Here is a 22,310-nt window from a genome sequence, read left to right on the forward strand (position 1 = left end):
CGAGTTATACAAGACTTTTACCTCATACTTCTACGCCTGGAAGGTGTAAGCAAGCACCTTCATTTTTAAGCCGATCATCCAGGAGCTAACAAGCGCGATTCTTACACCTCGGTACCACCATGACTGAAAGTTGCCATATATATATCCGACGACGTCTCCTGATATTGTTTAAGAAAAAGAAAAAAAAAAAAAAAGACCCACAAAAAGGGTGACAAGGATGTAGGCAACCTGAATCGTTGTGAAAAGCAGCACAAAATCAAATAAACATTCCTATCTCCCAAAGATGGTAAGTGTTCTACTATCTTTTGAGCACCATGCCAGTTAATGTCACATCATTTTCAGTTGATTTCTGTGTTGAAGTTAATTCAACGGAAAAAGGAGCGTCCCCTGCTGTTTTAACACTATGCAAACTGTCGTGGTTACTATAACCGAGGAGGGCAAGTGTTTATTGTCTGGAGTTTTTGGAAGGCGCGCAGTCGACGATCGTTTTGTGTTCCCTCCGCGTCTTCGAAAGCAAAAGAAGGAGGGAAGAGACACAAAGAAGAGGCGGGCACAGATCCGCTGCATCAGCTCGCGTGCACTTTAAACGTTTTTTTTTTTGTTTTTTTTTTAGGGAAACTTTTTGATTTTAGGAGTTTGCCTAATATTGCTTGCACCGAGAGTCCGGTTTTTTGTACCAGTGTGCTCCCCCTTCGCCGTGGGCGAGCAAGCTGACGAGTTACAATTTGCGGACAACAAAGTCATGAAACAAAAAGTTTCGAGCAGACAACAAAGCCACGCAAAAAAAAAAAAAAAAAGTTTCAATTTGAGGATTTAGGTGACGTGAAGAAAGGTTTTCAGCAGCTGAAGGACGTCAGTTGACAGTGTGATTCCGGTAAAGCTTGCCCTTACAAAAAACGAGAATTTTTTGTTTCTTCTATTTAGAAACGATTTTTTGGGGGTTGTTGGTGTTTTATATTCCCGCTTTTGTTTTTCTCCGTGAACGAAAAAAAAAATATAACGGATTACAGTCATTCCCTTGTGTAAGTAAGTAAGAAAATTACTTTAGAATTACTATGTAGATTATGTAATTATTGCCTTACAAAATTACTGATGAATGTAAGGGATTACAAGTAGGTGCGTTACTTGAAACGGATTACGTGCAAGTCTGTAGTCAAGAGATTTTCAAGTTTCAGTTTGCGCGCCCCTGACGTAGCCGACGAGCCGCTTCATCGGGGAGCTCTTTGAATGTGGAAGCCGGTAGAAAAGAGAGCGAAACGGTTCTCAACTCAAATACTGGCACCACCGTGGTGAAATGCAGTCGGAAACGAGGCTTTCTGAATGGCTCGCACGCGAGAAAAACTATGATATGGTGGCCCACGTCAACTTCAGTATCAGCGCAAACGAATGCCCCGGTGAATACGCGCATAGACGTCTGGCGCCTGTCGAATAAAGAAACGACTTCACTTAATTCTACTGTTTGGATGGACGTACGAAAGAGAGGTCAGCACCATGCGCACGCTTTGGCCATCCCGAAAACTTCGGGAGCTGCATTCGGCTGGTTCGGCTTCCTATACCCCATTCCTACGGTCGGCATAAAGGTACCGATGCTTTAACTTAGGTACCTTTACAATCAGTGAATCATCTCGCGCTCTTGTGTTCCGAGCACACACCACGAGCGGAGGATTGCGATCTGAGTCCCTGTCGACCACAAAGATACCTTAGCTAAAGGAACTTTGATGATCGCGTGGATGGATGGATGGTTGAAGCCTAATGGCTAAATACTTTAAAACGAGGAATAGGTTGTGCCACTAAGCCTATCTAAATGGGCGTTAAACAATTCTGGCACACTTCTACAGAGGTGTTAGTTTTTAAAATTTGTAAAAAAAGTATTCATACAATGGCTTGTCCTAAATTTTGGAGAATGATTACCAATAGTGACACAAAAAACAACCACGCATATGAACTTTTAATTGTTTAGTTGATTAATACAAATGCTGCACCCCTCCTCCTCGTGGTACCAGATGGCATGACTACTGCGCATGCGCACCAGAACTAAACTTCAAGTGAAAGTTCGAAAATGTTGAACCAGGTAAGAGTCAAATTTCGATATAGGTTCGTGACATCCTAGTCATGACCGCCATATTTTGACTTTCGCAACGAAGGGAAGATAGGGCGAACTCTAAACATGATAAACGATCATTTCTGCATAGTGATTGGATTGCTTGTGTCTAGTTTGTTGCCACGACGAGACCCTCGGCCCACGTAGAAGGTGTCCGCCCATAAAACTTACAAGAATGTTTTTTGTTTTTTTTTATTCTTTCAACGATATTGCAGGGTTGGCCGATAAGAACGCCGGAGGTCAAATCACGAAGCAAGATTCACAAACAAAACAGGCCACGTACACCCGCCGCCTCCAATGCTGTCAGTTCTAATAGTATTTTCCTTCCGCCGTTCAAAAAAAAAATACATATATATATTTTAAACTAAGTTGTTAGATTCCGTCGATCAGTTTGCTCGCGAGTGGAACAGACCCTTTTCAAAAGTTTATCGGACAACATTGGCGGTCGCCATTGCTTGGACACGAGGCGCGTGATTGGGTCCGAGTCGTCGCCGAACGCTGACGTCACACTCGTATCCAATATGAGCATAGCCGAGTTGACGCCGAACGCTGGCGCCGACCTTCGTATCCAATACGTGCTCAGAGTACGGGATCAAGCAATGGCGGAGGGACGTTGGCGCGGACTTTTGAAACATCGTCTGTTACCGGAGTTTTTAAGAAGCTTTAACACATTCGATAACTTCCCACGCGCTTTTAATTAAAGGCTAATTTGTGTACGTAGGTTAGAGTGGATACTCGTATTCATAAACAAAACAAAACTTAACTTAGCGCATACCGCGTACCTCTTATGATTTCTGAATACTGTAAACGACTTATTTTTCCCGGGCTCAAAATTTTGCGATTTAGGACAAAGCTGAAATTTCGGAATAATTCGCGGGTTGTAATTTTCGCGACGAGGTGGGGTCTCACAATATAGATTCCACTGTGTTTACATTTTACCGGAATTATTTGCGGGACCTATTTTTCGCCAATTGGGGGCGATTCGCAAAATTCGTGAAAATTAGTTCCTCGCGAAAAGTAAGTCGTTTACAGTGTTGCCTATCTCAAAATGCAAAGGCCCTAGTGGTGGTCTGGTAGCCTAAACGCGGCTGCGATAGATGCATTCGGGCGTCTACGACGGCTCATGTTGCAAATTTGGCATAGCTTCGTGCAAACTTTAAAAGTTACGAATCCAGACTAACAAAAGTTGCAACAAAGCGAGCACAAGAACGACGCGAAGCAGAGCAGAATATGAAAATAAGGACCAAAACCCCATCCTTTGGAGCATCTTCAATAAAGATCAGTTTTCGCTTCATCTCATCTGCTTAACTAGTAAAAATTCTGCGACGCCCTTTGAGTAAATGCGTTTCTGAATATTAAAGTGGTCGAGGAATATTTTGTTATAACATGTAAGTGCTTACTAGAAAGCGCCAAAACGATCCCCATGTTCGCTCAAAAAACTTTCATAAGCTTTCAAATATATAAGTAAGCTAGACAAATACTGTAATTGCATCCCAGTGTGGCTCCCAGCGCCTTGAAGCTTCTAGCAAAATGTGTTTCGCCTTGACCTAGATTCCAGAGATGCATCCCGCGAAAAAAAAGCAAACAACCCGCTTTTGTAAATATGTATGTAGGCGGAGGAAACATATTTGAAGCGTCTCCAAAAATGAGACTACGCCATCTTTTTCCGGTCGTGGCAAAGATCATTCAGCATTTTTATATATGTTTTTGTATTTTTCTGAAGACATATTACTTTTTAGCAAGCAATCTGGAAGAAGGAAAAACTCAATAACAATAACAAACCACAACTCGAGAGTGCGACACATCCTTTAAGCAACAACATCTACAACGTCCAAGGCTCAACGCTTCATCCATCTTGTCCGTGAAATTTTTTCTTTACATGTACACAAGATGCTAGAAACTACCCTCTAATTTCCTTCTTTTTTTTTTCGTGTCGGAGCGTCGTCTGCAACGGACTGAACAAGCGAGGCGCCCGGGGCCAAGGCTAGAGCTTAACCTCGACCCCGAATCTTCCGATGCGGAAGTGCTACCTAGCGGACAAGACGAACATTACTCTTCCTAAAACCGAGAGGAACGCTAGTTCTCGACGCCACGAAGAAGGCGGTGCCATTGCTGCGTAATTAGTTGTGTCCTCAACGGCTGCGTACGGTTTGTTAGGCCTAACGAGCAAACAATGTAAGATGGACTACGCGTTGAAACACGGGGTCATAAAGAGACTTCCCTCAAAAAAGGTCCTTGCGTTTAGAAAGCTAATGGAGGGACTTCACACTATTAAGCCTTTGTGGAAGAATAATTTAGTTCTATCCTGTTTGGTTCCAAGGTCTCCAAAGACGGTGCAATGTATTATTGTTCGTGTAATTTCAGATAGCTGCTTGTACGTTCTACAATGACCTTTTGTCGCTTTGTCAGAGACGGGACTTCTCGAAGTTGAAGCATACCGAATTTGTCATATCATAACTTCAAATACAGTTTGTGAATATTTGGAAAGTTCTGTAGCTTATCGTCGAGTGTTTCCTTCAAGGTCGTTATGGTTGAAAACTTTATCCTCTAAACTTAGCAGAAAATTGTTTTTCGCTTGATTCAGTGGCACATGTTTTTACCAAATTTAGCGAGAAAACCTCTCCACTAGATTTAGCGGGAAAGCATATTTCGCTAGGTGTAGCGCGCGGGCAAAGTTTACCGAATTTCGCGAGAACAATTATCGGCTAGATTTAGCTGGGAAATGTTTCCGCTGGGGTTTAGCTGGATATAAGTTTGCGAAATCTAGTCGTTGAATTTCTCCGCTAAATTTAGCTTTGTTTCGCAACATGATTTATATCTCTTTTTTATAGCTCAACTCAAAATAGTTAACTTAAAAAAAGAAGCGCGAAAACGACGGATGTGCGTTTCGTATGCCCTATAGCGGCCTGCTTTTCGTCTGCATACTGGTTTGCAAGCTCGCTTCCAGGTGGCGGGGTAAACCCAAAGACGCCGAGAACGTCAAATGAGAGGCTGGCCACGATGAAAATAACCCCGATAAATAATGGTTTTATTATATGAAAGATGGTACAGGTTTAGTTCGCATTTAGAAACAAGCGAAATTTTCTGTCTTGATAGAAAATAAATTTGGAAGCAGAAGAATATTGGTTTATTTTTGTCGTCGGTTATTCGTTCGATCCTTTCTATGCCCCTTGCGCGCTTAGCAGGGATGTTCGAACGGATAACGGATGACGAAATGAAACAAAGAAGCTATATTCTGCTTTATAATTAATTTTTATATTAAACAGACAATTTCGCTCGTTTATATGTGCGTGCTAAAAGATTACACTGTTCACATATTTCGCAAAAATGCGAAATATGTGAACCCCTATAATGTTCTCAGCGTTATTGCGCTCATCGCGCTCCCTGGAAGCGTGCTTGCAAACAGTATACAGACGAAGAGCAGACCGGTATAGAACATAGGCAATCCACAGCCACCGTTATCACTCTATTGATTTAAATTTTGCCAGCTCTGAATTGAGCTCTAATAAAATTTATCTAAAACCCTTTTTCTTTCTTTCTTTTTTTTTTTTTTTTACGAAACGACGTTTGTGTGCTTAGTTTCAGGCATGCACGTTCGGAATTTGAATTTTACAAAGTGGGCCAAATTCGCTGGTCCTTATGGCCGCACCCTGTACGATTCAGAAGGTTGTCTTTCCCGCTGATGACCGCTAATGGCGAGCTTTCGCAGCGGATCCTGCGTGTTCTTCCCGTAATTACGTCGTAACCCTCCAAATTTGGCGGAACAATTTCTCCGCTAAATTAAGCGCGAAATTGTAGTGTCGACGCAGTGGGGCGGCACAATGTCTGCCGCATAACGCCGCAATTATTTAGCGAAAATTTGGTTCGCTAAGTTCAGCCGGAAAGCAATGTGTCTTAGCATTGTGACGTCACCGCATCCTGTAACGTCATGTCACATGACGTCGACGTTTCTTCGCAAAATTTAGCGGGAAGAGTTCTCCCATAATTTTAGCGGGAGTGTAGAGTCATGGAACGTGATGACGCCCGGTAACGTCCCAGCGTCACGTGATGTCATGGTCAAAAAATCATGAGAGTCACATGCACAACGTCCGCTAATTTTAACGGGGCGCATGTCTTCGAAGTTTAAACGCGGCGGCTGTCTGCAGTGGTGTCCCGGCGTATCAGCTGTAACCGCAGTTTAGTTCCAGGATACGGAAATTAACCGGAAATGTTTCACTGTTGGCTATCCTGCTTCCTGTGAGCGTTCATCGAGACCACATTCCTTACTTATGAAACTTGCAAGCGCTCACACGTTCTCTAAAAGATATACATTTTCAGTACGGCTATACCGAATGAGGATCTGTTGTTTTTTCGGGGGTGGTTTTTTGAAATCTTCGTTTTCAAAGCACTTCCCTTTCTATAACTGTAAGTACACTTTCCTCTTTATGACTTCCCCCTTACCCTCAGATATAGGGGGTGTAGTATTTACACCTCTTGTCTCGTAGTATAATACACCCGAAAATTTCAGCTCGACGTAGAGAGCACTGACTTCGAACCGAAAGTACCAATTAACTTTATCGAGCTGCTTGATAGCCGAGAGGTACAACTTATTAAAATAGCTAATGCACGTGTTACTGAGAACCAACATTTTTTTTTATTTACTGCGAAATTTTGATGTGTTTCCTTGTGGTCTTTGATACGTACTTTAGCTGGTTAATAAGTTATACTGCACCGTTATCGAGCACCTTGTAAAAGATGGGGCCATCGTTTTGACGGCAATGCTCTTTACGTCGAACTTAAGTTTTGGGGTACATTATATGAGACAAATGGGTGTACGACTACACCTCTCTTTTTTTAGAGTGCTCTTAATCGGCTTCTTGTTCACCCTCCTCTTCATTGCGGTAACGTTTCGCTATATCGGCTCACTCGTTATACTCGAAAGAAGGAAATTAAGAGGATGTTGTGAACCTTTCTAACGAAAACAAATGTTTAAAGGGAAAATTTCGGATAAACAAAAGGACACTATTTAACGAAAGTATACCATTACACAGGCTGTGTGGTTTACTTTTGAGCAAAAAACCTTAAACCGGACGGAATATACTTCCGCTATCATCATGGTCAGGCTCAGACTCGCGCAATTTGAATAAACAGGCATCAAGAAAGGGGGGGGGGGGGGGGGGGGGTGCCATCTAGCTGGAACATAAATTTTGTTTCGGGCAGGGTCAGCGACCTCGGTATTATCTTTTAGTTTTCTTTTCCTTTTTTTGAGCGTTGAGAAAAAAACAAAAGCGAGTATTGTGTGCGCTTTTCTCGCTTTATCGGTGGTTTGGTTTGTGCTTTTATAGCCGGGCGTCTCGCCTGGTGTGGTTCGTTGGGTCGCTTGTTGCGAAATGGGTTTTAAATTCAGATGCGGAGACGGGCCGTTTTCTAGACTTTTACAGTTGCTTCGACCAGTTTCTGGCGCTCACGAGAGATTCTTCATATTGTGTTGTTTTCGGTGCAAAAGGGAGAAGTAAATAAAACTAATATGATACAGTTTACTATTACCTTATTTGGTTTCCTCTTAACACACTGCTTACAGCGCTGCCTAATTATGGTAAATAAAATACGAAGAGAAAGTGGAACAAAATCGAGTGATCAGATAATGAGAATGGAATATGCGCTGCGCCCTGTCAGCTGTTACAAAAATAAAACCTTATCGAGAATTTATATAGCTTTCTACGTAAACGTAATCGTATTCCCGGTAATAGTAATCCTAAATAAATCGAAGTCAGTCAATAAGAAAAGATAACACGTTTCTTATACTGTTTACGTTTCTATTTTCAGCGTATTCAGGAATGAGAGAGCAGATGGAACGGAAATAGAACTTGATTGAAAAGCGCTGTCCAAACTCATTAAAACGCACGGATTAGTAAATCGTTAACCCAATTTGCTCAAGCGACCCGAGAATGCTAGAAAGAAAATCCTTGCCTAAATCATAGCTGTTGCAAACTTCAACAAAAAAAAAGCTGTAGAAAAAAAAAAAGGAAAAAAGCTGCATACATATTAAACAAAAGTGTGCTTGCTCCTTCATCAACCGTGTTTGGATTCGAGAAAGCGGCTACTTTGACGTCACACCTCTCGTTAAGAACCAATTAGAATATGCGGAACCTGGTTTCCCAGCTTTTGGCGAAAACAACATGCTCAGCTGCAAATGAACATTATCAAAGTTTATTCAACTCGTTAATTCAACTGGTTAATGGTATTGTTTTGATAATTAAAATAACGTCAACGGAGTTAGATAAACTTTTATAATCTTTGTTTGTACCCGTGTTAAGCATGTTGTTCCCGCCAAAAGCTGGGAAAATAGGTCACGCATATTCTAAGCAAATAGAAAAGAATAAGGTCGCAAAAAAGTAAAAATATGGTCCACAAACACTAGCAGATGGAGATTGAAAGCCTTCAGCGCACGTCCCCATAGTGCGCGGCAGGTTCGTGAAATAGGGGCCTTGGCGAACGAAAACTTTAGCGTTTGCGCAGATATTAAGAATTTTTGTTTCTGGTTATAGTCCCCGGTTGCCGCTGGCAGAAAGTTCTTTTGCCGATATCTTTTACTAAACTGAGTCTTTTGCACTGTTTTTTTTTTTAATATACTGCAGCGTGAGGCAAAATGAAACGCACTTGAAGTATACCCATTAGACACTTTTGTGAACCAAACATACATCTGAAGATTATATATCAACCATACCACAGAACACTTTAAATATCAAAATTTAAAACTCCAAAATATTTTCAGTTCTTTTCGAAGTATTGTCTACTTCGTAATATTAAAGAAAACGCTGGGAATTGGTTAATTTTTATTGCGTCGTTGTTAGCGAAAGGAGGTGTTGGAGAATATCCCGTGAGATATATGGCATGCCAATGAAGTTGTAGTAGTTCAATATAGATGGTGTGGCGCGCCACGAACTCTGCGTGCCACACGCACAGGCTCGTGCTTCAGCTTGTGCACCGGGAGCGCTTGCGCGCGGTCATAAATCAGTCATGCTCAAACCTCCGACGGAGTGAGACGCCTTTCGTTCTTAGCCGGTCTGCTGGGTTGCAGACACCGTCCATCTCCGGTCCCGTACGCGAGTAAGACCTCGTCTATTTATTCCGTGTCCTCTTAGGTCCACCTTACCTTTCTCAGCAGCGTGACCCCAATCATGAATTACTGTCGAAGTCACAGCGAAAACCGGTTCGTCAAACCCAATAAAAAGAAAACGAGTATTTACGATACCCCTTATAACGAAGTCAGTTATAACGAAATAGCGGATACATCGAATCGATCACGATTTCCCATTTCCTTTTGCACTTCGTTATAACGGAAGTCGCTTATAACGAAATAGCGGATATAGCGAAGTGGTTTCCGTTCCCGTCGGCTTCGTTATAACCGGTCTCGACTGTACCGCTTGTTTTCAGAAAAGTGGAGATTATTAAACTGCTAGCCCGTCGAGGAATGAAGAGCGTGGTTTAGTTCCTCATTAACAACTACTCAATAGGATATTCGCCTGCTTCATCTGAATTACGGAAAGACTCGCGATTCATTAAAGGCGCCATTTCCGCGTACGAATTTCCTGCCAATGTTCATGACCCATAAACCACCCTTACCCAATCGCGACGTGAAGGGAGTCGGGATATTAAGGACGTCATTCAATCGCTGGGTAAACTACAATTGTTTTGCAGTTAAAGCGGTTGCCCTTAAGCTAACAAAAACTTCAGTTCTTTTGTTTTGAGTTTCAAACCAAGAAATGGAGCAGATGAGGAGGAGGACGGAGTTTCAAACCACGGCATCCGTTTGCATCACCACAATAATTAGTGTGGTAGAGAGCACCTGTAATTTACCACAAAGCATATACGGCAGAGAACGTTCCAGCGGCGTAGTTAAAAGAACAAAAAGAAGCAACATTAACGAACACGTTCCCAACAAACAAGTTCGCGTTCACTCACACCGAGTATGGACAGTGCGCGTATGCGGAAACAAGGTTCACGTGAAGTGAGGCGTCTGATCGTGCGCCGAACCGACAGGAGCGCCGCCGCAGCGACCGACGTGATTTCGCTGTATCATTCTAGAGGCATATAGAAACGATAGGATTGCAATTCAGGGTTTCTTGCACTCGCGGTGCTTTTCAACCAAAGAAGTTTCGTGACCCCCGGGGAATGGAAGAAGACAGTCCGGGTGGTCACGGCTTCCGAGAAATTACGTTCATCTTGGCGTCAGCCGTCTGGTGTCGGAAAGAAGACTTCAATTAAGCCTAACGATGGGGGTAACGCGGACCATTAGTCGCTGCCATTTCCTATTGTCCCGCGGGCCGTCAAAAAAAAAAAAAAAAAAAAAAAAAACGTGCATGTAACGATTGAAGTTTGGGGAAAACCCGCGATGCTTGATGGTCATATAATGTTATCCAACGGGTCGTGTGCTCGCTAATTGATTCTAACGCCGCGAAATATTTTCCTCTGTGCTTAGTCTGCGCAAGCGATAATACGGTCATTAAGAAATATAAAAAACGAGTAGGTTTTTCGCCTCGGTATGACTGGTAAGGATGTTGTGAATTTGTCGAAGCGGTAGATTTGATATTCAGGTAGATTTATTGCTTCTTTGCGTGCTAGGAATGCATGCTTTGCTAGTACAGTCTCTTGGACTCTAGGTTCCGCATACCAGCGTGCTTTGTCAAGCCTGATCATGTACCGCGAAAATGTTTATAATGAAATCTTTTTTTAACTTCCTTTTTATCTTCTTCTTAATAATAATATTATTTCCTATAGTCACTGTCAACTTCACTTAAGTTACGCTGGACATACAACTGTTTAAAATTAAACAGTTGCAAGTCCAGCAGTGTGAATGGTGTTTTTGTGTGTGGTGAAATATTTGTGCAGCTGGCCCATCTAAAGCAATGAACCAGATAGCTCAGCTTAAACCTGTAACATTTATCGCCCCCTGGTGCACTTGAGAGGCAACTAGGCGATGAAGAACTCTTGTATAAAAAAGTAGCTCAAAAGAACCCCTTATAGGTTTTTAAGAAGAACCGCTTTAAAGGGTGCTGAAAAGAGCTTTTTAGGTTGCAAAATATAAACAAGCCGAAGAACCCCTAGGAGTTCTTTTAGGACCAAACGTTTTAGAGTGCATGTTAACGCTGAAGATATTCAATATTTAGGTGGATTCGCCATTCTGCAACATGAACGTTCATGGAATCTAACAAGACTTGTTGGACTAGTTAGTGAATGGTGTTCAGAAAACCTACAGGCGCCAAGAGTGACGAATAAGAAAGAGGAGACACGGATACGTTGAAACCAACCTTTTCCAGCGTCTCCATCTTTGTGTTCGCCTATGTTTGTGCTTTCAAGTTTTCTGAGTTTATGAAATCTTTCCGAATATGCTTGTTCTTATTAGGGTATGGAATGGTAGAAAGTTCACTAATAATATTGCCTTTCAGATTGAGCGCTATCTATGCCAGCTTGGTCGAATGGTGAATCGCACTTGGAGCAGCTGCTGTAATCAGAGCTATTCGTTATAAAATGCACAAAGATGTCCTCGGTGACTAATTATCTCTAGTGCTGACGTCTTACCTACCGGAGTTGAGACTTAATTTTTCGTAAGTCTCAAATGAACCTCCAACATTGATGCCACTATACCTTTGCACTGCACTACCGAAAACATTTACGCTGCGCTATTTTTGGCTCGACGTTCATTTTGACGAGTAATTCTGGCTTTCTCCTAATTCACTTGTGCAACCAAAGCTTGAATACTATTTCGGGACACTGCTTGCTTCCGGAAAAGACGGATGTGTGCGAGGTAACAATGGCTGTAGTTTATTCGCTATAGTTCTTACTCGTTCAAGACAGCCGCGTGCTTTTCACAAGGTCGAGAGCAGCAGTCGAATCCCATTTTAGAATGAAACACTGCACTATGTCAAGTTAAAAACTTTAAATGGGAAACTTGATTTCTACATACAACGCCTGAGATTCTGTATTCTCACGCGCGCGAACACATACACACACGCGCGCGCGCTCGCACGATCGCACGCACGCACACACGCACATACAAACACACACACACAAATAAAACACTGCATTATACTTTCCTTTGGTTTAAATTCTCTGCTACCCTTCTTTTGCTTAAAAAAAATGTTTAGACGACGCGTTCTATTTCAGCCTGTTTATGATGACGAAATTCCGCGTTAGACCTCGAGCCACCTGCACACTCAAGGTATCCTCTAACATTAAATTAGGTCTTGCTTCTTTTTAAATATTTATTTTGGAAACCTAATTTATTTCCAGACGCCTTAACTTCCACCAGACTTTTTCTCTCCGCTTCCGAAATCTGCTCTTCCAGCAATCAGACGAACTGGGGCCACGCTTTGCTGAGAATCTAAGTTTAGAAGTGGCACAATTTTGCGAGTTTCTCATCGGCGAACCCTTTCCTTTTTATTTATTTTGGGATTCGCTTAATGGTACTTACTAAGTTTTCAAAATTTTTGTTTTGTGATATGTGCTTTCACCTTTCTTTGTAGAAATTTGCTTTTAGAAGGTCCATGAACGATACTACTTTTTTGGAGTTTATTTCTTTGTAATTTTTTGTTTTTACTTTTTTTTCTAAGATCTGGTCTGAGAAGGGCAAATTACTGGCACCGTTTCAGATTCACTTATATAAATTGCGTCTAGAGAGTGCTCAATTCGATTTTGAAAGTTTCTTTAATCTTCGAAAGGTTTGTAGCTTTTCGTCCCTCTCTCCTTTCACCTGTATAACTTTGTTTACTTTTTGAAAATCCAAAGCGATAATATATATTAATGGTATAAAACAAAAAAAAATAATTCGTGTAATGCGAAAAAAACTTGCTCTGTAACCGAGAATCCTTGAGCGGGATCAGCCCTTGCAAAAGATAAAAATACGAATTTTTATAAAAGTGGAATTTTTTTTTGTGTATAAGTGTAGACGATGTTTTATTGCACCTGGACATGCAAAAGTAACATTTTCAAGTATTGACGCTGGTTTTGGGTGTGTTTTTAGGTATATTCAGTTACCTATAAATTTCATTATTATGCTTAACCCTCCTTAAACTTGACTCAAAAACCACAACACCAAATGTCGAATGCTGATCGTTTTCTGGAGTCACGGATTCCTAGTATTAAAAGAGAAAAATCTTCGGAAATCCCAGTGAACCTACACTTTTTAAACGCAGCGATAGAACTCTACGTGCCGGTTTTTTCGCAGATGATTCATTTATTGCATTGCTAAGGCAATTAAAAACGATAAAAACACAGAAGATAGAAACGAAAAACGAAATGCCACGTTTAACTAGAAACCAGTATATTCTAGTTTTACCAACTTTTGTTTTATTATTTTGTTAATTTTGGAGTTTCCTTTTCATCGAGAAAACAATGTAGGCTATATAAATGCTGTAAAAAATCTTTTTGTATTGTAATTTAAAGACATTTTTTTTATTGGAAAACATATCGCGTCTTACTTGTGTTTGCGCGACATTTAGAAAAATTTATACTTATATTTCTCAGTCTTCTATATTTAAAAATTACCTTTTCAGGAATGTACACGCTGACGCTCTTCGCCCAAGGCATATCGGAAAGACATGTATATATTTCAATTTTTTCAGTCCTTAAAGGGGCTGTGCAGCGATGGTCACATCGAATGTTCTTCACTTTACACGAGCTTACAGGCACTAGTGGGGATCAAGGATACTCGCACGCAACGGCTCTGGCCAAGAAACTGCTTTGTTGCGGTGTAATTTCAAGGACAAAAGCGAGCGTTTTCATTCAATCTGTAATTTGCAAAACTTGAGACGTAGCTGGGAGGTCGCAGTACTGCCAAGTGACGATATTTGAATCACTCTCATAGATTGGGCCAGATCATTGCGTGGGCACTGGATTTGGGCTCGTGATAATTGATAGCTCGAGAAGCATTCGGGTAGTGGCCGTGTTCAATCGCTGCAACGAAACCAATGCCAAACCATAACAATGTCTGGAACTCAACGCGTGTCCTGTGCTTTGCCAACCCCCAGCGCGTGGCTCTGATCAACGTTGGCGGCATATAACCGACTCCAGATCACGTGGCCGATTGTTCTGGCTGCGAGTTGAGGGTGTGAAGGCTACTCCTTTTTCTTTAATTTTTTCTGCGACTTCGATTGCGCGTGGTGAAAAACGAACGAGTGTTTCACAGGTCATTAACGTCAGAGATCCGTTCTAAGCGGTCTTTGCGCTAAGTACAATAATCTTGAGCTTTACTCTTATCATAATCTGAAATATATATTTTTTTTAAATTTCAAGATATATGGCGACTAATCTTCGCCACATAATAATTTAAAGCTCTGAAAAAAAAAACACAAAAAAAAACAACATCGAAATGTATTTTACGTCTAAGCTTCCAGTGCCTCTTTATTTTGTGTAGGCATCCACGCAAAATTAACCAGCTGCTGCACCTCTACAGCCATGGTCTTGGGCGAGAGCCCCGTGGCAGGGGATACATATAGACTGTGCTGAATTCGACAAGCAGCACAAACTGGTAGTCATGGACAGCCTCTCATAGTAGATCGAAGTGCTGCTACAAGGACAACAACGACAGCTCGCACCATTGAATTGCTGCGGAACCTCTTCACGTCCTATGGAGTGCTCTCTGAGGTTGTTTCGGAAAATTGACCGGAGTTAGTTCCTGGAGACTTTTAAAACTTCTTGCGCATGGAAGGCGTGACGCGCATTCGTACTCCGCCATATCTTCTGGCTTCTAATGACATGGCTGAAGGAGCGGTACAGACTTCCAAGCGAGCTTGGACGAAAGAATCCGCTGCTGGGAAAACACAGAGAAACATGAAACCAAAGGCTGACCAGGTTTCCTTTGGATTATCGTAGCGATCCTTATATAATCACAAAGAAAAAACCGGCTGAATTGTTCCTCAAACGACCGCTTCGCACTCGCCTTGAATTCACCAGAACAAGTCTGGAGCTGACCGTGATCAAGCACCGAAGCCAGCAACAATTTGCGCATGAAAAGTCGTTACGAGCACTTTGTTCTTTCGATGCAGAAGATAGGGCGCTAGTGCAAGACATGAGAGATATCCAACACTCGTGATCTCCTGGAGTTATTGTTTCCCGAAGACGACCATTATGGTATCTAGTGGAGGTACCGGGGACGTACAGTCTTCATTCACTCAGTCTTAGCCCGTCTTTTGCGACTGGATGCTCAGTTGCCAAGTCCCGAAGCACCATGGCCACTGCCATGGATGCTCTCGGTCCCAACTGCCAGTCCTAGAGCGTCCACGGAAACTGCTCTAGATGTACCGAGTTCATCAAGAAGAGCTCGACCTCCAGTGGTACAGACAGGTTCTGCAGCTGAGATGCAGCCACGACTCCAACTGATCACTGAAATCGCTATCTTTAACGGATGCGGCGTCCTCCAGACAGATTTGATGCGGCTCCTAACCTACCGGATGCTGGAGCTTCCGTTGGGACGAAATATTAAAGTGGAAGGAATGTGGTAACTCTGAAATTAAAAAAAAGTCCATATCTCACGGCAAGGGCGCACGGTCACGCGGTGGGGATCTCGTGACTTGAAGCCCGGGCCTCCATCGAGCCAGCACCAGGCTAGCCAGCGGTTAGCATACTTTTTCTACTACCACGTAAATAAACACACAGTTTAGTACACAGCAGATACAATGTTATCTATGTCTTGACCAGTTTAAACACTTGTCAATTGTCAGCCAAAGACACGTTTAGTGATTTACCTCAGTGACTTTAAAACACTTAACATCATACTGAGAAGAAACAGGCTACTTTTTTATTCGTGACTCTAAAAGAGACCATTCTTTCAAAGTTCAAAGAAATCTTTCAATGGTCGTACCAATCCTGTAAGTAATGTGAACTCGTATTGAGTGAAAATTGATCGTCAGTACATGTTATATCTCTATGTAGTACGCAATCGTCTGCAAACAGTCGAATGCTCAAGCCCGGGACAACAGTAAAAGTAATATCATTGACGTAGATTAAAAGCAATAGCGTCCCCAGGACTCTTCCCTGAGGTTCTCCAGAAGTCACATATAGAATCTCTGAGTCTCAGCATTTTTGTATTGATAAATAAAAGGTATTTTTGTAATCATTATCTTAGTAACGATTTACGACCTCACTGATGCGTTATACATGAATGCCCATTGCTTTTCCAGTGCAATAAATATGTAGTTATATTGGACTATTCTTTATGTCTCTGAACACAACTTGCAGCGTCCCCCCCCCCCCCCCCCCCCCGCCCTCTGTTCTATACTACGATTTGCTATCCATAAAATTCTGCTGTCTTTATTACACTGTCTATTTCTCCTTCTAAACTTTTTTCTTAGTTCAAAGGCTTCATTTTTTTATACCTCTCATTGTTTTGCCATCTTAGTATTTTTGTTTCGCTAGACGGTTTTTATAGTTGTGAATGACGTAGCAGAAGCGACAAGTCGTTTACGAACATTACTCCCCCCCCCCCCTCCCCCCAATGACCTTACGAAATCTACGCTCGTGTACACGTACTTTTCCTCATCGAGAGGATATGTGTTATCGATCACACCCCAGCCGTAGCTATTTTTTTTTTATTTATACACACCCTCAAGGCATAAGCATTATAGAGGGAAGTGGTCGAGAAAATAACAAGAAGTAAGCATGGGATGAAAATCGGGGACGCACTGGCCCGAGACTGTCGCGACCGAGGCTTGATGTGATCTAGGAGTCAAAGGCTGGAGGCCCCATACGAAATCAGAGCAGCCTTCTCGTCGGTCATGGGTGTTCGGACCACCGTAATATCACGCCGGACTTGACACGACGGCGTACACACCAGGTAATATCATTCGCCCTACACACAGTGCTACTTGAAAGCGTGGCTTCATTTGTGTGAGGATTGAGCTATATATGTGTTAGGAAACTGAATTTGGTCCAAGGAGGAATATGTGTTTCGCTACAACGACTTTCGATGAAACACGCAAGTGGAAAACAGGGAACGAACGTATACAGACCGACACACTGTTTACAAACAAGCCCGCGTTTGCCCACACCAGGTGTGGGCAATACGCGAGCGCAGAAACCAGATTTGCACGAGGTGGAGCTTCTGCGCATGCGCCGTGGCGACAACAGCGCCACTGTGGAGGTGTGACGTCACAACCGCGTGTTGGTCTATACTCCGTTTCACTTTAAGTACGATCGCAGCAGATTGCTACAACCGGATGGGGTTACTGAAACGGCTCCAAAAGTGCGTCGTCATGGCGCCTGTCGCCTTTGTACGTCCGCTATCACCGACTAAGCCAATCACGCCCAATGAATGCGCCGCGATCTGCGTTTTTATTTTACTCTGCGTGATTGATTTAACAGGTGATAAAATAACCTGGAGATAAAAAATGAGCACCACGACGATGCAATCTTATTTCTACTTGATTGGCTACATCAGAGCGTAACGTTGGCTGCTGTCGGGGTTGAAGTAAAACGGTGTATAGCATCGTTTCTCTAGGCCAGGGGGACCGAGTGAGTCCGTTAAGACGCGACCATGTAACGCTCCCGTCGAGCATAAAGCGGCTGAGAAGCGTTCGATGATGTGAATTTCCTTGATATGAGGAGCCCATCGTGCTTCCTACAAGTAGCGAAATTCTATAACGGGACACTGACATCCTTCCAAAAAGTGTGTATATTTTACTTTTGCTGGGCGATATAATGTGGTCACAGAAGACTACCCAATAAGTATTTTGCTGCAGAATCACGTATAATTTTAATAACCCCCCCCCCCCCAAAAAAAAAAAAAGAAAAAGAGAGTGAATTGCTTGAAGCTGAAACCGAAACAAGAGCACGAAAGCTCATGGCCGGAAGTCACGTGGCTAAACCCGCCTGCGTTTTCTTTTTCCGCTTCTCCGGCGCCTGAAGCATGACAACGACGACGGCAAAGCTGCGCGCACCAATAGACCCCTTTCGAAATACTGCCCTCTGTTGGCCGCTGTGGAATCTCTGCACAATGGCGGACTAAAACCACAACGTCACGGCACACCTTGAGCGTTTGGTTGGAGTAGAAGAAAAAACACGCCCACAGAAAAAAAGTGATGAGCGCAGTGACATTTCACCTTCGATGCTGTATGATTGGCTCGTCGGCTGGTAGCGATGGCCGCGCTCCGACGTTCGCTATCTTATGGAATGACTTGCACGTTCCACGGTGACTGTTGCTCCGCCATTTTGCAGGGGTTCCGACCTTTTTATATTCGGCACTCGAATCTCGAAAGAAGTCTATTGTCGTGCGATTGTTTCGCGCTTATACCCCTTCCCCTCGATGTTCTGCGCCTGAAGATCGATTGGCCGGTAGCACGAACGTCAGTTCCGAAGTAGCGGCCCCTCATCCGTCGCAACGTTGGTCCCTTCGTGCGCAGCAGTTTCTAGATTTAAAAGTAGCAGTTTCTAGACTCAAAACTCACGTTTCTAGACTATCACCCCTGTTGGGCTTACGAGAAAAGTGGGCACAGAAAAAGTGTGCCACGGTACGAATCTGCGCATTCAAAACTAGTAAAAAAAGGTCTCGCTACGTCCTGCCTAGGAGGTGTGTTGAAGAAATCATGTCACCATGAAATGGGCAGGAGCTTCCTGTTAGAGGTCGGTCGCCTATTAAGTACGGGTTTTCCGCAGAAGTCCCAGATTGATACGGCTGATGATTTGAAAAATAAGTATCGAGCTGTTCCACAAGAAGTTAGTCAACGGCAAAAATTAAGACCGGCCATCATTTCCTACGTCCATGCTATTTCCGACAATTTAAAAAAAAATGGCAGGGCATTACAAAGTTCCGGTTGCATTTCAGCCACGAATAAGCTTTCGCATCGCGCAAACGAATCATTGCTCCAGTCAGGGATCGTGACAAATGCAAAAAGAAACAGAAAAAGAGGCTTTTGGTATGTACAACCTCTGTAGTCTACGACTTTCAACTATCCAGCGGGCATACCTACGTAGGGCAAACGGGCCGCTGCGTAAATGACCGTGCTAAAGAAAATGAAGCAACTATCAAACAGACGCCGTTGAGGAACCTGCCCGTGCACTGCGATCGATGCTCGTACACACCCTTGTTTTGAAACACAACCATCTTTGGGCGACACAGCGTAAAAACAACTAGGGAAATTCACGAAGCGTTTATCATAACAAGGGGCGGCGATGAGTGTATCGTGAGCCGTCTGTGGCACTGTTAGATAAGGAAATGTTATTTTAAGAGAGAGAGAGAGCCGGGTGGCGGGAAGTGACGCTGTTTTATTGAAGTATTTAAGTTTGTGTGTTCCTAATAAACTTCCAGTTGCAAGTGCACTCCGTGTTGTCGTTACCTCTTGCAGTTTGTCCCTGTCCTTCGGCGCCTCTATCCAGTCGAAGATTAAGTAGAGAGAACGGTTGGGAAGAGGCAAAGGTTGAATAGAGACAAAGGGTGAGCAGAGACAAAGGTTGAGTTGACGTAGATTGAGTAGAGACAAACTTTGATTCTACCCATTAACATTCCAATCATAGATCGGTGTTCGGACGTCCCCGCACGCACCCGTCTCCTATTCCCCCTCAGTTACTGTTCATATAAGCATCGTTTCCTTCAATGGACCACCACGTTACCAGATTTGAAGTTACTGAAAATCAGGCTAGTCACGAAATTAGAGGATGTGATATGCGGCATCACCGAAGAAATTGAAGCAGCTTATACTAACTTTACGGTGAAGGCTGCTGAATGAACTGTACCAGGGAAATGACAGTCTCTTGTATGAGTCGACTGAAGGCAAATGTTTCACTTACGTCTTTTGCTGCATCCGTTAGTAGGCTTGGTTCCGATTTATCAACGGTAGATTGCCGAAACGCTGATGTGGTGATGTTAACAGTTATCAGGTTTTTTTTTTTTTGCGTCTACACACTTGTAAAGCGACACTGAGTATATCAATTAAATACCAGAACGCTTTTATAAATATTTTTAGTGGACATTTGTAGCAACATACGGATCAGAACGCTCATCATATCTTTGAGTTATCGAGTCCGCCTTTCTACATTGACGGTGATCAACTTGAGCTGCTGTGAGGTCGATAGACCGTTGCGGAAGCCGCCATGAAACAATGACGAAGTATTCTCGTATCTCGAGTCTGACGGATCTCGTGGGGCAACGTTTTTTCTTTTGTTTTTCTTAGAGCCGTTTGGGATCTCGCAAGGGTAAGAGTTCTGAATTTTCGGGTAGAAGTGTGCAAATAGTGGCTCAAACTGAGTAGCGCTGCATCAATCATAACTTTCACAGCGCAAAGGAACGACACGGCACTCCGGTTCGGTCTTCATTGTTGAAGATGAGAATGACATTGCGCTAATCCATCCGACCCACACTTTGCACACGACTATTTTAGATATCTAAACACGTAGACTTCGCAGTACTTATAATTAGAAATTCATTCTCGTTGCCGCTATTGACTCCGAAATGTTTCGGTGGCGCCCTCTTGCGATTTCCGTTCGTGACGTCACGTTCAGAATCCGCCTCGCCGTGGCGTCGTTAGTTGCATTCTTGGCTACTTGTCATCAGTTGCGAAACGCAAGCGTTATGTGGTCTTTAGGAAAACCAGGGGGACCTTTGAGTGATGGCATTTTTGAATCAACATTGTCATAGTTGACACTCTGATATAGTGCTGATTTCCGTCCGTGAAAGAAAATTTCATCTAAATAAAGACGTCACGATGAGCGTCTGGCCAGTCGCGAGTTGCGACCACGGCGACGCGTTTGACCGCGGGTCGTCGCAAATTGAGGTTAGTTAAATTTGCCCAAATAGGCTGAATTAGTTTACTAACCTTGCATTAAACAAAGTCGGAAGTTGCAAGGAGTGATTCTGCATCGTCGCTGCCTGACTTGTTTGCTTTTCTGAGGACGATGCTGGAATACGCTGATAATTACGTGACGAACACAACAAAGCGGATATATCCGAAGGTGACTGCACCTCAAGACGTTCAGCAGCGTTTAGGTGGACAGAGGTTTCTAAAGGGACGCTGACATCCCCCAAAATTATTTTTTAATTTTTGAGCTAGGCGATTCGTTTTTGTGTCAGATGACTACCCAATCAATGTTTTCCTGCAGTGTCACGGATACTTTTAATAAAGTCAAGAAACTCAACTACTCGAAACCGAAACCGAGACTGGACTGGGGAGGGGGAAGATATATAGAGAAAAAGAGATGTGGTGAAAGTCACGTGCCTGTCATACCTTTTTCTTTTTCCCCAATCAACGTATTTTCAGCTTTTTAGAAGCCACAAAAACGGGTATCATGCTTTTTTTCCTATTTTTGATATTGTGTATGTGCCTTCGATGACATACGACTTTGATTAGATTTGGTGGTTTTGTCTGAACCATAGAGAACTGTACGTGACATGGAGAAAAGAGTGAGCACGACTCAAACCAGCCAGTTCTGGATTTGCTGTTTTCGAGCGGTGAATTGTTTTCTGGGCAGTTGGGCTCTCATATGTGTTGTACAAATAAGAACCTTGGCGAGCATAAGTACGCCGTCAGTATCCCTTTAAGGAAGTGTTTTTTTAACAAACAGAAATAAAAAAAGTATGGTTTACTGCATTACGATTTTTAAGTGCTACATGTTTCGTTAGGTGCCATAGATATGACGCTGTAATTTAGACGCGCGCACAAGATATTAATTGTAATTGTCATACACACTGACAGTTTAAAAAAACGCGGGATTGTGCCAGGTCAAGGCATATTGTTACTCGTTATCTAAAGCGCTCTCTTGCCTCTTTTGTTCTCTTGTTGTTTTTCCGACCAGACCCGTTCTTCTTTTGGTCTCATCACAATATTAGTATTGCTCCTTAGTCAATGGAATGCAGCATTAGTTGATAAGAACGCCAAGAAAAGAATCACAAAGCAAGAACGCTGTTATTCACTTTTAACGCGATAGCGTTAAGGAGCTCATGTCGCAGAGAAGCCGGCGTCGGCGTCGGTGGAACCGGAAAATTCTGATTGGTCGATAGGGTTATGACGTCACAGCCACGTGTGACGTCACGCGTGTGACGTCACTCGCGGCTGTGACGTCGCGACCCTGTCGACCCGCCAAATTTGTCGGGAAAGCTTTCCGCTAAATTTCGCGGGAAAATTTTTTGCTAAATTTGGTGGGAAAATTTAGCGGGTTGATAGGGTCGTGACGTCACACGCGTGACGTCACGCCACATGACCTAGCGCGGGAGTTTCAAAACAATCCACAACGCTCATGTGTG

Source organism: Ixodes scapularis, unplaced genomic scaffold (assembly GCF_016920785.2).
Source record: "Ixodes scapularis isolate PalLabHiFi unplaced genomic scaffold, ASM1692078v2 PGA_scaffold12__126_contigs__length_90152505, whole genome shotgun sequence".
Taxonomy (NCBI): domain Eukaryota; kingdom Metazoa; phylum Arthropoda; class Arachnida; order Ixodida; family Ixodidae; genus Ixodes; species Ixodes scapularis.